The 17,694-nt window shown below is 33.8% G+C and overlaps 1 protein-coding gene across 3 annotated transcripts in view; it reads right to left on the bottom strand.

The window, feature by feature from the left end:
- Positions 1 to 15,490, bottom strand: part of LOC135216803 (neuroligin-1-like) — a 92,071-nt gene extending 76,581 nt beyond the window's left edge. Inside the window, exon 1 of one of the 3 annotated variants that reach the window (XM_064252293.1) lies at positions 15,449 to 15,490. The gene's annotated coding sequence lies outside the window, so the exon portion shown is untranslated. Of the gene's footprint in view, positions 1 to 15,155 lie in introns of all 3 variants that reach the window. The other 2 variants (XM_064252292.1, XM_064252294.1) reach the window with 2 other exon arrangements.
- Positions 15,491 to 17,694: the final 2,204 nt, after the last annotated feature.

Raw genomic sequence — 17,694 nt, 5'->3', positions numbered from 1 at the left:
GTATAGATGTAAAATATATTGTATGTGTAAGTGTGTGTTTTTGTTTGTGTGTGTGTATGCATGTGTATTTGATATAGCTCCCGCCAACAGTGCGTACCAGCGTTTGGTATAGTCTTCAGAAAATAAAGTCATAGAATTAGCAACTTCTTCTCTAAAGATCTATATATAAGACCTTAAGGCTGTACCCTAATAGGTGTAGACCGACCTGCCAGGGTACAACCTTGAAGTTTACTTTAGATCTTTATGGAAGTGGTCGCTATTCCTACGCTCTATTTTGTAGACCGTACACACATTCCTAAGGTAGGAAATGTCCTGTGAAGAAAATAAACATTCCTATAAATATATATATAAAACCATATCTTTATCCATATTTATATCTATCTATCTATCTATCTATCTATCTATCTATCTATCTATCTATCTATCTATCTATCGATCTATCAATATCTATCTATATCTATATATATATATATATATATATATATACTATATATATATTATATATCCAATAATATATATATATACAAAAAAAAACAAACAAAAAAAGCTAGTAGACACTGAAAATAGTTAATCCTTTCTTCTCTGTTGGCTCTCTCTACTACTGCGTATAGCCATTACATTACTCAATTTGTTGATGATTTTGAAGCTTAACAGATCTGACGCGTTGAAAGGTTAATAAGAACATGTTTTGAATGTCATACATGCCTACAGTGGAGAGATGAAAGTTAAACCGTGCTCGATATCATCTGAAGATTAAATTGCTATATTACGTCACTTGATTGCTTACAACACGAGTTCAGTATTTATCTGTTATTCCCGTGGGACACTTCACGATCTGGTCCACAATGGTCTCTTAACTTTTCGAATTCTCCACCTTTTGGGATAAGCTTGTCACTTCAAAGCCCGAGATCCATATGGGCCTGAGGCTCCTTAGTGACATGGAAAGATATTTGCTGATCAAATGCTTATACAACTCATAGGTAGCTACTATGAAACTTGCCCTTCGAAACTAAGCAGCCTTTACTACAGCTGAGCTGGATATACTATAGTAGATTCACATCAACCATGCATTTGATGTCTAGGCCAGTCCCTTACGACGCTCCTGATTGGCTGTTGATAAGCCAATGACAGGGCTGGAAACTCTCAGTATCTCTCGAGAGTTCACATGGGTAGGATCTATGTTCCACTGTTCCTGAGGGATGCCTTTTTCAAAAGCATCCCTCAGGTTGAACATATATCCTGCCTATGTGAACTCTCGAGAGCGACAGTTTCCAGCCCTGTGATTGGCTTATCAACAGCCAATCAGGAGCGTCGCAAGGGACTGGCCTAGACATCAAATGCACGGTTAATGTGAATCTACTTTACCAGAAAGCCGGAGAAAAAGTTCTTCAAATAAGTTATTTTAGAAAATTTAACCTCTCAAAGAGGAACCATCACGTCAAGAAAAATGAAACCTTTTTTTTTTTCATACATTGTGTCATGGTAGAATTTATATTCCACTCAAATAGGTGATGAAGACTTGAACTGGGGTAAAATCATCTACGATGTATCCATGGAATAGGAATTGGAGAGGTAAACGCAGAGTTAGTTCTCCGACTCTTAACTGTTGTATTATTTTTTGTGAAAGGTGAGGAGAAAGAAAAAAGAAAAACATTCGTAGCTATGAGAAAACAACGTTAGAAACAGGAAAAAAGAAAGACAAGAAACAACAAAGAAACCCATTCGTAGCTATGAGAAAACAACGTTAGAAACAGGAAAAAAGAAAGACAAGAAACAACAAAAGAAACCCAGGAAAAGATAAACATTTTTTGTGCATGGATTCATGCAAGAATAATTCTTGGAGTATTGTACAAGAAAGAAAAGGTCTTTTCAACACGCGACGCGAGATAGAGAGAGAGAGAGAGAGAGAGAGAGAGAGAGAGAGAGAGAGTGAGAGAGAGTTGTAATTTTTCCAGCGATTCTTTTTATATGTATCTATTAACTAACAATGGTACAGTTGCAGAAGAAAGAAAAATGCGCGAAAACAGTATGGTAAAAGCACGTTACAAAAAGATGATGCATCACAACAATGACTCAATAAAGGGTAACATTACAGGTCGTACACAGCTCAAGCAAGATGCAGACCCATTTCCGGTTATGGCGAATGTTACACAAAGCAATAAGTGAGCTGAGAATATTGTATAACACCCATCCATAATCAGTATACAACTAAATAAAAGAGCAATATGTGCGAAAAGTACAATGACAACCGTCCTTTGTTGGTTTTTCCAACCGCAACACTTTCGGGTAATGTCTAGCATTTGGTAGGTGGCAGGACGATGTACATTTTGGTTGGCGATGCCATCAGATAGTAAAGAAAGGCTCCGTGATACGATTGCATTTTCGTAAGAGGTGCAATCCTTGCAAAGTGGGTATCTCCACGGGGAATTATGCAATGGTATTTGGTGATTGAGTCTTGGTGCTTTCATTGCAGAATGCCATGAAAGGCTACAAATGGTGTTTTTGTCCTGTGTGGTCGTGTCCTATATCAGATACTTTAATATATGGTTAGTCATGTATACGACATTAAAAACACTGATTATAAGAACCATATTTGTATATACATATATATACGTGGATAGTTGAGGAGGCGTGTTGGAGAACATCCAAAATATCCTCTGATTATAATTACAAATATGTTTATGTATATACATCTGAGGATCTTTTAACAATAGCAAGATAAATAAGCACGACAATGTGTCCTGTTTGGGAAATGGAAGCTATGGTATTTCTGATGATGATACATTATAATAATTATAAGATGAAAATTGTGAAAAATTAAGCTTTCAGTGATAAACAATTATATAGGAACGTCAGTAATGAAAAATGTAGTGGTAAGGAATAATGATTTGAATGATGGTCTGTGCTTTACATACATGGTAAACATGACATTAAATTTAGAGTTACAAATCAGTACACAAGTCATAATACACCACACATATACTATATACTTGTATGTATATATATGAAAAATATGTATGTATAATATATATATGTGTGTGTGCGGTGATTAGACTTTCATGTTATCTCTAAGCAAAGGAGTTGTCAGCTAAAACAATCAAGAGACAAAAAATAATGAACAGAAGGGCCTTCATATGCAAATCGGAAACGTCTTCTCTTAATACTTTTTGTCCTCCTTCCGGAAAAATTATTACCTGCAATTTTCTCAACCTGCCCGAGGCACAAAGTTCCTCTCTCTCTCTCTCTTCTCTCTCTCTCTCTCTCTCTCTCTCTCTCTCTCTCTCTCTCATTTTTTGTCCAGCCGAATACCTTTGATACCTTTGTGCTCCTTCCTGGTGCAAGACATACTTTATATTCTCTCTCATACTTCCCCTTCCTTTTGTCTAGTAGGGAGGAGAGGTGGCGGGGAGAGGGGGGGGGGGGGGGTTGAGGTGGGTGTTCTTCATAGAGATATTAAAAGTATGCTGCGTATTTTTTTCTCTCTCTCTCTCTCCTCTCTCTCTCTCTCTCTCTCTCTCTCTCTCTCTCTACGTTTCAAGAGCTCTGAGATGTACAGAAAAATGTAAGCGAAGTGGAGAGAGAGGTTACCAGATACCTCCAAATGGTTCTAAAGAGGTCAGCTGAGGTCAACTGACTATTCACTAAAAGTTGCAGAACTCATTGACAAAAGGAAAAAAAAATCTTGTGCGTTGTACGACTTAGATGATAGGTTTTTATGTTTATTTTTTTTTCTTTACAGAGGATAGGTGTGTTTTTTTATGATCAGTATACGATACAGGAATATATCAAAGAATAGGTGTTTTTTTATGAACAGTATACGATACAGGAATGCATCAGAGGATAGGTGTTTTTGAACAGTATACGATACAAGTATGCCTCTGTCGCTTTTTTTTTCTGAACATAGGCTCTGTGATTATTTTTGTAAATATTTATAATCGTAAGAATAAGTGAATATTCGCATATAGATTAAAAAAAACAGGTATGACATAACTAAATCACTAATTTCTGAAGTGAAAGATGATTCTATAAAAAATAAGGTGAGAAGTTTAATAGATACATAACATCATAAACAACCTATTTTTTCTAAGCATACAGCCCCATACATAGAACTCGACAGATAACATAAAACACAATTGAATTATGATTCCACGTAATCTAATGGGCCCCAACTCTGGGACAAAATCAAGGAGTGTAATAAAAGAAAAAAAAAAGTTCCCCAAGAAAATCTCTGTATATCACCGATGGGAATATCATATTTATTTTTGCTAAAAAAATTCCCAAACTCGACCACCTGCATACCAATGAAGGTATCCGGGGCTTCCCTAAACTTTCTGAACTGAACAGGACAAGTTTCGTAAGAAGAAGAAGAAGAAAAAACCACGCAAGAAAATTCCACAAAAATCCTCTTATTACTTCGCTGATAAGATGTTTTCTTTACCGAGAATTCGCAGGAATTTTGCGTGGAAGTTTTTTCTTTTTGCTAAAATGTAAAATCTGGCAGATAGGACAAAGAAAAGTTGTATAGATTGTTAATGCATGGGGAGAAGTTTTTGCTTAGATTTTATAGGGCTCTATACACACCTAGAATAAAGAAAAGTTGTATATAACTATTAATGCATGGGGGGAGGTTTTTGCTTAGAATTTATTGCATCCTATACACACCTAGAGCAAGAAAGCTTGTATAGGTTATTAATGCATGGGGAAGGCTTCTGCGTAAATTTTATAGGATTCTATACACACCTAGAACAAAGAAAAGTTGTATGGGTTATTAAAGCATGGAGAAAAGGTTTTGCTTCAACTTTATAGGACTCTATACACGTCTACCAACTTTATTGGACTCTATATACGTCTACCAACTTTATAGGACTCTTAGACACGTCTACCAACTTTATAGGACTCTATACACGTCTACCAACTTTATAGGACTCTATACACATCTACCAACTTTATAGGACTCTATACACGTCTCCCCCCCCACAACTTTTTTTATAGAAAACCTATACACGTCTACCCAACCCTTTAAATAGGACTCTTTACACACGTCTTACCAACTTTATAGGAACCTTCTATACACGTCCCCCCCCTACACAAATTTTATAGGACTCTTAGACACGTCTACCAACTATATAGGACTCTATACACGTCTACCAACTTTATAGGACTCTATACGCGTCTACCAACTTCATAGGATTCTATACACGTCTACTTCTTTAATGACAGCTGTTCAGTTTGCATCTTAATTTCCTTGAATTCAAAATACCATCTCCTTCAATACTTCAATGGTCATCGAATTAAAAAATACCCTATGTATAGTGTATATGAAAATAAAGATGATATTATTAATATGATTTTTTTTTCTCGCACTGAGAGGCCATTTTTGTATCATAAAGGCTGAATTATTCCAAAATATGAAATAATTCAGTATTTCAAATGCCGTCAAATTAAAGAGAGCTCAAGTATAACGAAATAGGAAAGATACTGTAGATGAGAAACATTTGTTCTTAAGTATAATGACAATTATATCAAAAGGATATGATATTCCAACGTAGTGATGCACCTTAGTTGAAGTCTTTGATAATTAATTATTCTTTGGTCCTTTTACAATTATCTATCTTATTGAAACGTGGAAAGACAGCATGAAAAAAAAGCCAAAAGAAAATAGAAGAAAATTTTCCACATCAGTGGCCATTATTTTATTTCTATGATTACCATCTCGTCAGCACTTGAAAATATATGAGTTTTTTTAGGAATTATCAAAAGGTATATTTGCGTTTCGTTAGGGAATTGAAATCAGTAACGCCCTTTTATCGTTTGCAAAATTATGACAAGAGAGATGATTTTTCTATGATTTTTATATAATATCAAAGCCACAACAAACGAATTATTACAATCTCGCAATGCATATTTTAAGGCATTATTTGTCTTAAATGGTTTTCATCTTGGCTTTTTATGGCACGAATGAACAGTAAAACTTAACGTTTTATTCCCTGCTTACATTTGGAGACAATTTTCTCTGAATTTTTATCGCTTGAATTTACATTAGAATAAATTTTAATTCGTCCGTTTGAAGTCTACACCGACGCTTAATATAGTATCTCGCTTCCGATCTGACAGCAAATAATTTATTTACCATCCCAAGTGTGTCTTTGTGTAATGTTTACAGACATAAATGAAAACATTTCCTAATGAATATTGCTGTGTGAAAATGGTTAAACATACGCCTATAAAAGTAAAAACAGAACCAGTTTTGATTTTACATAATAGCATCAATAGCAACTATTTTGTTTACTGATCAACAGTCTAATTTGGAACGATAGTTATTTTTATCCCAAATGTCATATAAAATCAGTCACTGAAAGGTTTTTTTTCTAGGTTTTCCCTGCACAATATTGATGAGGCCTAATTATGCAAATTACTATTAGATGTAAATTTATATTGTAAAGAATTTTTTTTTCATATAAAACAGAACATGAAGTGTCCGTGTGTACACCTCCAACGATCTTGTAATATCCTAGAAAGGATAACTTCTGCGTAGTAATTTTATTAAGGAAAAAAATAATGAAAGAAAGTGGTAAATAGACCTCGAAGATCGTATTAAAAACTTAAAAGATTCTCACAAAAAATTAATAAATTGAAATGTGATCGAAGGCTTATTTCTTTATTGAGAAGAAAGTAACTAAAATGGCAGCAGCTTGTACTTATAATCGCGTGTCAGTGGAGAAGAACAATATACTTAGATATCATAAAAATAAATATTTAGCAAACAATAATTCTAAACTATATCAAAGATGAAACAATGTTTTATGCTATGGTTTTCCCTCTAGATCAGGTCTGTCTAAAACTCCACGTCAGAGAAAACAAAAAACAGAACAATTTTTGGGAAAGAACTGCCTCATCCAAGTTCGCCATCATTAGATCAGATATTTGCCAATTTCGTGAGAAGGATAAGAATGTGTATTGTGAGCTATCGTTATCGGGAATATTACTTCGTATTCAAAAGGAATATTCCAGGTATCTATATTTACAAGGTATTGAAGGTTTCTGATGACCCTTTCGAAATATATTTTATCAGCTGTCACTTTATACATAATATCTACCACTACTGGATGGACACTCGGCCATTATTTCGAAATATAAACATACCTATTGAGACAAATCTTTATGCATGTAGGAAGAAATATGACACAAAAGTTAATCATACAGTCTTCCAAAGGTACAAGGAAAAAGAATGTAATAGATGATTTCAGGTACCTTGAAAAAAACGAAAAAGTAAAATGAAAAGTGAAGAGAACGATTAAACAAAATGATAATATTCTGATATTTGGCAAAAGACAAGGGTACGTCCAACGCTCAATGATTAACGAGAAAAGAACCTTTGTTATTGAGCTACATTAACAGTACAAATGCGTTCTTTAGATAAATAAGAACTAATAATTATTGTTCTTCAGGGAGCTGGAACGTCATTGGCATAAAGTCGGTATGATTTCCCATCCAGTAATGATATTCCAAGTACGTGATTTCCAAGAGATCATCTATATTCCCATTTTGTTTCCTTTTTTATTTTTTTTCGTCTGTTTAATTAAACACGCATCCCCCTAACAATAACATGAAAATTCATGGGGCATTAAAATCGCGATGGGAAGAAATAACATTGAAACAGTAATAATGGGCAATAGAAGGCATCATCAACGATTACAAAGATTCTGGAAATGATGAAACATATTCACGCGTTGGAGGGAAACAGAATCAATGTTTGAATATGAAAGGCAGCTTTCGTTGACGTCAGACAAGTGAGACAGTGTAGGGAAATTCCCTTTGCAGAGCTGCAATGGTGCTTATATTGTTAAGCTGTATATATATATATATATATATATATATATATATATATATATATATATATATATATATATATATATATATATCGATATTTTATCATCCTCGTTAGGAACTGTCTTATCCTCCATGTAAGACATGTGGAAGATTTTATAAAAAAATATTTAACAGCTTAAGCTTAAATGTCTCCTTGAATTACATAAAAATGAACAGTTTAGAATCATATCATATATATATATATATATATCATATATATATATATATATATATATATATATATATATATATATATATATATAACAAAGGAACTTCATTCAAACTGGATGATATCTACCGGAGTTATTTATTCAAAAAAGTTACAAGCTTTCAGTAAATAACTCGGCTGGACACCATCCATTTTTGAATGAGGTCATTTTCAGTAATTGTACTATTGCACAGAACAATTATGTCTGCCATAGTTTATATGTACACACACACACACACACATATATATATATATATATATATATATATATATATATATATATATATATATATATATATATATGTGTGTGTGTGTGTGTGTGTGTGTGTGTGTGTATGTGTGTGTGTGATATGTAAATCAGAAGTTACCAAACAAAAAAAAAAAAAAAACAGCACCTGAACGAACCCTTTTGTGCCTGGTGCTATGGACCATAAATGTGACTGTGAAGCCTCCTTTTATCCAAGTGTAATACGTGAACCATTCGAGTAAATTAAGGTCTTGGAGGAAAGAACGTCACAAAAGACGAACACACTCTGCAAAGATGGGGAAAAAAGTCCTCTTCAAGATTACATGAGGTCATGCAGATACTTCTCTCTCGCGCGCGCCTTTCCATCCTGTTGGCGTGTGTGTGCGTGTGTGTGTGTGTGTGTATGTGTGTTTTGTGAATGTAGGATGTCACCGCTTTCGCGTCCCTTCAATATTACACGAAGTCACGCAAATGGCGCGGTCCTTTTTATATGAAAAAGCAGAGCAGGGACTCAAGCGAGTAAATATGTAAGGCGGTGGAAACTAAAATCTAGTCGTCGTCGTTCTCTCTCTCTCTCTCTCTCTCTCTCTCTCTCTCTCTCTCCCCGGTCTGGAAAAGGACTGAAGGTACTTCTGCAGTCATGAGTGAAAATGTGATCCAATTTCTTAAAGCAATTTCTTTCAACTTAAAAAAAAAGGGAGGGGTGGGGCTGGCGGGGTGGGCGGGGTGGGCGGGGGGGGGGGGGGGGGGGGGGGGGGGTGATTTAAGAATTGACAAACTCAATTGGGGATGAATAGCTTTGCTGAATTCCTTACCTCCAAGATTTCAATCATTTTTCAGTGTAATAGTGTGTGTATATGTGTGTGTGTGTGTGAGTGTGTGTACATCTGTGTCTATTAATGTGAATGTGTGTAGTTATGTCTTGTTTGTATCCCACTGAATTTACTATTGATTGACTTCAAATCTATGCAACACATAAATGTAAAGCCTATTACTTTTCTGATTTCGAGACATAAATACCAGATACAAGTTATTTTTAGAATGATCATAAAAAACACGTCGTTTTCATTGTAATATCTGTTGTTACTAAAGCTTCAAAAATACCCCGAATAACAGGCGTGAATATAGTTCGTGAACAGCGATGCAGAAAATATCCCATAATGCCTCTGTAGACTGTCAGTTTACACTGGACTCAGGTGATTTTGACATGAGTGAATGTGTACACAGACAGAATCTCTCACGCTCTTACTTTCATGACACATGACATAAACATTATATATAACGCTTACAACAGTCAGCGATATTTGGCGTTTATTTATCGGTTTTCCTTTGAATTAATTTCTTAACCCAGAAATATATTTAGGGAATTCTGAAGAAGAAAACTTGAAATTAAAAGAAATCTAATATCTGTCATTAGATTTTCACTGACCTATGAGAAATGTGAGTGATTATTATTGTAGCACGAGAAAGGTGACGTTAAGAAGAGATATCAGATATCTACAAACAGTCAGTTTTCCACGACACTAATGTATATTGGTTTCCTTCTCTTTGCTGAAATATGAATGATTTCGGGGCTCTCGTTGATTTACCCTCAAAACTGTACCATATTGATGACACTTTTTCCTAATCTATCGAAATGTGTCTTTAATTTTGAAAGAGATCGATGATTTTGAAAGAGGGGTCACTTTTACTAACCATAGCGTTTTTATAAAGTGGGTTTCGATATATTAAGCACCCTCTCAACGGGCCCCCCCCAAAAAAAAATAAATAAATAAATAGATAAAATGATAATTCTGGTACAGTTTTGAAGGAACATGATTAAGAACCTGAAATCATTCGCATTTTGTCCGAGATGGAAACCAATATACATTAGTGTCGTGGGGGACTGATTGTTTTTAGATATCAGTATATCATTCCTCAATGCTCCTTCTCTTATGATATTAGGATCATCCACATCTCTCATAAATTGGCATCCCGTCATCCAAGTCTTATATGAGAACTTAGCTCTTTTTTCACAATTAATAGTTTAAGAAGACATTCACATATTGAAATAATTTAGGGGCGTTTATATTTTCAATATTTCAGTAACATTTTCTTATGAGAATTACCATTATGCGTTACCTGCTCATTCATTAATCTAATATATGGCAGATATTGGTGTTATTTAAAGAAACAATCTGGAATTCGTTTCTAGGTAGTAGTAGATGGCATACTGCTATTTGAGCAGCTTGTTCCCTTGATATCGCCCTGTTCCCTTAATATCACCATGTTCCCTTCATATCACCATGTTCCCTTAATATCGCCATGTTCCCTTCATTTCACCATGTACCCTTCATATCACCATGTTCCCTTCATATCACCCTGTTCCCTTCATATCACCATGTTCCCTTCATATCACCATGTTCCCTTAATATCACCATGTTCCCTTAATATCAGCTATTTCTTCAGGTTTTTATGCGGAATGAGAGCAAAAATCATATTTTTAAAGAAATATTAGTGAAATAGAATTCAAGCTTACAACAGATATAATCACGATTTTAACTCAAAATTCATTAATAAACTTGGAGTTATTAGTAATAAATAAACAGGCGACGCATAATGGTGGTTCAAATTAATGTTGTAGACCCTACTTCTGAACGAGAAATATTGTATGAATATAATTTATTTCCTTAGATTTTGTTAGAAAGAACAATAATTCTAAATTATGTCAATGTGTGAATGTTTACTTGAACTATTATTTATGAAAAAGGGTTAAGTTCTCACACAATACTTGGATGATAAGATCCTAATTTATGGTAATCAACTGGTCTTTACAATGTTTATAGAACACACGTTTCTAACCCAAGTACCATATTTATAAATAGTTCTAATGAGGTAGTATCCAGATATAGAAATTATCTCTCGTTTATGTCACTTTTTTTTCTCCCAAAGACAAAACTGTTTATGCTAATGACACTTGCTTGAAATAGGTCGGGACCACTCAATTCTCCTGGTAATTAGAGTACTTTTTCACATGCGTGGTATTTTGTCTCTTGTGGTTTACCTGTCTGTGGTTTATGAGGGGAAAAATTGGTCATTTAATTCGTACTGCCAACATACTGAGATAGGCGCTACATGGTAACTTAAAAAACACAGTGACGAATAATTTCTTGGGTTGCTTCCCGGAATAAAGAAATGGTTATTCATCGTCATGCAGACAAAAGCATTCATTTTCTCTTGAAATGTCTCCAGCCTATATAAGAAACCAGCTTAGTACCATAATTACGGAAATGAGAGTGAGGCAACGTTTGTTGATTAAAAGGAAATGTGCAGATTTTAGAATGGATAAAACCCTTCTTGACCGTTTCGTGATACACAGAAAAAGGGGAAGACTGAGAGCAATTTTATATGTTTCTTAACTTTTATTTTAAATGATTATGCATATACAAACACACACACACACACACACACTATTATACATATATAATATTACTAAACTTATCCATACTCGCAAACATCTACTCAGGCACATACATACAATTTATATATATATATATATATACATATATATATATATATATATATATATTTATATATATATATATATATATATATATATATATAATATATATATATATATATACATGTGTGTGTGTGTGTGTGTGAGGGAGTTTGCGAGTGCTTATAAATATACGCATGTATGCTCCTCTTTTGTTGTGTACGGATAGGCGCGTCATTTATGTGAATCTATATGTTTTTCAGTAATTACAGAATAAAACCCTACAAACAGATATCGAAAAAGTAATACCTGAACAAAGTCAAGAGTCGCTTAAGGCTGCGCTGGATTAACCTGCAAGAGAAATCTGCTTTTAAAACCAGTGTTTATGTGTCTGCCAAGACACACACCTGACAGACCATTGCTCAAGGAGACATCTGCGAATCCGAGCTTGCGGAGAGCTAAGCTATATTTCTCAGCTTGAAGGAGGGCCGGAACAAAACACAAGTAGGAGTTGAGGAATGAGAGAATAAAATTTAGAAAAAAACGGGATAATTGATTTTCAGACGTTAAGGTGTTTGATAAACTTTATTTTTGAGCTCGAAGAAGAGCAGAAAAAAAACACGAGTAGGAGTTGAAGAATTGGAGAATAAAAGTAGAAGGAAAATAATAATTTTTCAGATATTATTAAGATGTTCGAACAACTTTACTGGTTTGGATCGTACATATGAACTGTCACTTTGCAGTTTTCAAATCAAAGTATATTTTTCAGCCTGAAGGCTGGAGGGGAAAAAACAAGTAGGAGGTGAAGAATGGGAGAATGATAGTAAAAAAAATTTTTTTTTCTAAGTCTCGACATTAGTGAGATGTTTGATCAACTTTATTGTATGAAGATCGTACAGTACAATTGTCATTTTGATTATCATAACAAGCTATGATGTTCAGCTTAAGGAGGGCGGGGAGAAAAACCAGTAAGAGTTCAAGAATGGGAGAATGAAAGAAAAATAATTAACAATTGATTTTCAGAGATTATTAGGACTTTATTGCATTGAGATCGTGCAGTCGATTTGTCACTTTGCGATTATCAAATCAACGAATATTTTTCAGCTTGAGGGAGCGCTGAAAAAGAACATAAATAGGAGTTGAAGAATGGGAGTATAAAAGTAAATATATATGTGTATATATATATATATATATATATATATTATATATATATATATATATATATATATAATTGATTATCAGAGAGTATTAGGACTTTATTGTATTAAAATCGTACATTTAACATTTTGCAATTATCATAGCTAGCTTTAATTTTCAGCTCGGAGGGCGAGAAGAACCACGAATGGAAGAATGGAAGTATATAAAAGAAAAAATAATAATCATAATAAATAATAAATGCAAATAATGGATTGTCAGATGTTATTGGGATGTTTGATTAATTTTTTGTATTATCCCCATACTGTAGGGTTGTCAGTTTGCAGTTATTAGTGTCTACGTATGTTTCTTTGCGATTTGTTTCATCTCGAGATTCTTCATTCAGAAATACCCTGATGATCTAAATATGTATATGTGTATGTAGATGTGTGCCTATAAATGCATATGTATATATATGTGCTTGTGCGTGTATATGTATGTATATATGTATGTGTATTTATACATGTGGGTATGTGTGTGTGTGTGTTTGGTATCAGTTTAATACTCTTTGGCTCATGTTGGCAAAGTCCGAAGATCTCTGAAGCCCAACGACCGGTAGCATTACTAGTCGCAAATGAATGCCCGTGTGCAGAGGGTTTAAGAAAAGTAGGGCATGGGTGTAGCAACCTCATTCCTAAAAGCTTATGCAGAAACCGAAAGGCGGTACCCCTCTAGTGATATGCGGAAAGGGTTACAGAAGAATATATATATATATATATATATATATATATATAATATATAGATTATATGAATATATATATATAATATATATATATATATATATATATATACATATATATATATATATATAGATATACATACGTATATATATATATATATACATACATTACATACATAAACGCGTTCACGCATGCGCAACTTCTCTCTCTCTCTCTCTCGCTCTCTCTCTCTCTCTCAACAACTCACCCACACGGATCCACACAGTTCCTGTGCATGCGTGTACGAGGGTTTAAACACTTAGGAATATATTTTTCAAATAATAAATAAAATTGGACAGAAAACGACATTCTATAATCGTGTTATAGTCACTGTTTGTGAGCATTATGATCCCATTCAATTCGCAAAGTCATAACATTTCCCATTCGTTCACAAACATTCAAGGACAAACGAAGATTACCAGTGATACTGATCCTATTATCTTTGAAGCGCAAAGTTCACCTTTGACACTTTTGCTAAAAAGACTATTGTGAAAAGGGAAAAAACTGACACGGAAGTGACACAAGCAGATATAGTAACATTATTCTCATCATAGGTAGATACACAACAATGACAGAACATGGAAAATAAAGAGAAACATTTGTTTATGGTTTTCCTTCATATGGTGCATACACACACACACCACACACACACACACACACACACATATATATATATATATATATATATATATATATATATATATATATATATGTGTGTGTGTGTGTGTGTGTGTATGGGGTGTGTATGGGTATGTGTGTACGTATGAGAAATGCACATAGAAATACCCCACGGGGTAATAAGTATTGGTGAGTGATGGGCGTAGTACACAAAAAAGTCGTTGCGTATGTAGTATGTACCTTCTTCGACAAAATCATGTTAGGCTGCTTAACATATTCTTAAGTTAATTTGGAAAAGGATCTTGCATTTTGTGTACCCGGGGAGTGCAATCGGACCCTCCTACTCTGCTGCATTTCCTGATTCTTCGGAAATGCAGTTGTTTTTGCATTATGGTTTTGTGTGTGTGTGTGTGTATATATTTATATATATATATATATATATATATATATATATACATATACATATGCATTATATATATATGTGTGTGTGTGTGTGTGTATATATACACATATGCATATATATATATGTGTGCGTGTCTCTGTGTGTTTTATATAAGAAACTGTTGATATGCATAGTTACAGACATAGAATTAAAACATATTGTAGTCCAGTTTCAAGAGAGCATAAGTTTTCACTTCCCATTTATCTGTATCTGTAAACAGACGCTGGTTAGCTGTGGATGCATACATACACACTCACACATGAATCAGTCATAATCACCCGAGCTGCATTATTTATTAATGTCTATTTATTGATTTAATAAATAATTATTCTTCCAGTCAATCAGTACATCCCAAGTTCATTGAACTAGAGCATCCTTACCTTTTCAGGAAATTTGGTTAACATCGGTTTTTTTTAATGAGAAAAATAATTTAATCTACTTCCTTTATCTATCTACATTGAATAATAAATTGTCCTTTTTATACACTGTATACAAATTGGTTCTTAGGGAGCAGAAATAGAGCGTCGATCAGAGCTTTCGAACTCGAGTCGGCGTTTTAGTTAAAAAAAATTAAAACAAAATAAATTATGCGACGGTCTCCTCTCTCATCATCACACAAGAACCCAAATCGAAAATCTTTCACTACTCGGCTTCCACGAAACGTTTCCCGAACCTCCACAACACATCCTCTTCTAAACTAAGTCAACGCCGCACTGACAAGTCTGCGCGAACGCCCCAGCATCCGACTCCCTCCCTCCCTCCCTCCTCCTCTACTCACTCTCGAGCTCACGACCGGAGGAGGGGAGGAGGCTAGCCACCCGACACACCCACCTTCTTTGCTCTTTCTGCTGACTATTCTCTCGTCTCTTCTCTCTCTCTCTCTCTCTCTCTCTCTCTTTCTAGGTTCACCTCCTTTTGCTGCTGCTCAATTCCCTCTCTTGTTATCCTTCTTGCTCTGCAATTTGCATTTCTCCTTAGTGTTTACGTCTGTTTTCCCTTCATCTTGGAGCATCATACAGTTCGGGAGATGTAACTCATCAGGTGACCCGTCTCTCTGCCGGGAATATCGAGGAGCAGTGACTGGCTGGCTGTGTATCTTTACGATATATATATATATATATATATATATATATATATATATATATATATATATATATTATATATATATATATATATATATATATATATATTTAATAGCATTAAACCAATCACGATAGCTGATTGACACTTCATTCGTTGTAGTATTAATTTCTGCACTAATATATTATCGTTTTAATTAATATATTATGGTTTTCATTAATTTTTTTTTTATTTTTGTATTATTACTTTTCGATAAGCATCCTCGTATGAAATACATTTTCAACGTAAGCAGTTTGTGTGAAACATTTTTAATTTTTCTCAAAGGGATCATATCTGAGATTAGGAGCGAAACCTGTACTTATAATACAAAACTTGACACCTACGAGCAGGTAAAAATAACATTATGAAAAATAGAACATAAAAAATACAAGGAACAGTTACAACCGTATGGAGAAATACCACATGATACCAAGATTGCAGTTGTTCTGTTGATAAAGGTAGTGATAAAAAAAAATAGCGACCTCAGAGTCAATATTGTAAACTATTGTGACAAAAGAAATGTATTACAATTATGGTGAGGAACAAAAAATTTGACCCAAAACCGAATGCATAATTAGATGAGATTTTTTTTCCTTTTTTATCAAGTGGAGCGATATTTGCGAATCCAATTCGCCTCATTCTGAGAGTAAAGAAAGCAAGTAGAGAGAGAGAGAGAGAGAGAGAGAGAGAGAGAGAGAGAGAGAAGATATACGGACTCGGCAAACATACAAATGAAAATCGCGCTCTCTTTTATGTCTCTGGAAATCTTTTTGGAAAAGCCTGGATCAATTCGAGAGGCAAAGATGCCATCACCTCCAGATAAGACTCGGTGACCCCTTTTATACGATTATGACCGCTTTTTCATTCACTTATAGAGCTCAGAATTGGCTGTTTACATGGCTCGTGGTGTTTCCCGCGAATGGCACTTTTTATTAGGAGTACATGCTTGAAGGGTTAAAGTTTAAATTGTAATGTGTATATAAATAACTATCTATCTCTCTGTCTATCTATCTATCTATCTATCTATCTATCTATCTATCTATCTATCTATCTATCTATCTATATATTATATATTATACCCTTAATATATTGTAATGTTTAATGTATGTATGTATGTATGTATGTATGCATGTATGTATGTATGTATGTATGTATGTATGTATGTATGTATGTATATATATATATATATAGATATATATATATATATATATATATATATATATATAAATATATACACATATATATATATATATATATATATATATATATATATATATAATATATGTGTGTGGGGGGATATATATATATTTTTTTATATATATATATATATATAGATATAGAAATTTTATAATATATATATATATATTATATATATATATGTATATCACATCACCGCGATTCATATACACGCATCAAGTTACAAATGTCCTTTAATATCCAATTCGCTCTACATCGGAATTAATATGTTCCTATATATGTTAATCGAGGGGGAATTTTTTAGTCGATAATAATTTCATCCTCAAGTGGATTCGAACCAGCGCCCAGAGGAGAAATTAGGATTTCAGTAACGTTACCGGCTGGTTCGAATTTCCGTGAGGACGAAATTATTATCAGCTAAAAAATTCCCCCTTCGGTCAACATCTATGAAAATATATTCATTCCCAGGCAGAGCGAATTGCATATTAAAATACATTTGTACTTAACGACACACACACACACACACACACACACACACACACACACATATATATATATATAGATATATATATATATATATATATATATATATATATTATATAT

The sequence above is a fragment of the Macrobrachium nipponense genome, chromosome 6 (assembly GCF_015104395.2).
Source record: "Macrobrachium nipponense isolate FS-2020 chromosome 6, ASM1510439v2, whole genome shotgun sequence".
Lineage (NCBI taxonomy): Eukaryota > Metazoa > Arthropoda > Malacostraca > Decapoda > Palaemonidae > Macrobrachium > Macrobrachium nipponense.
Note: the sequence above shows the minus strand (reverse complement) of the source record. Positions and strands in the feature narration are given on the sequence as shown.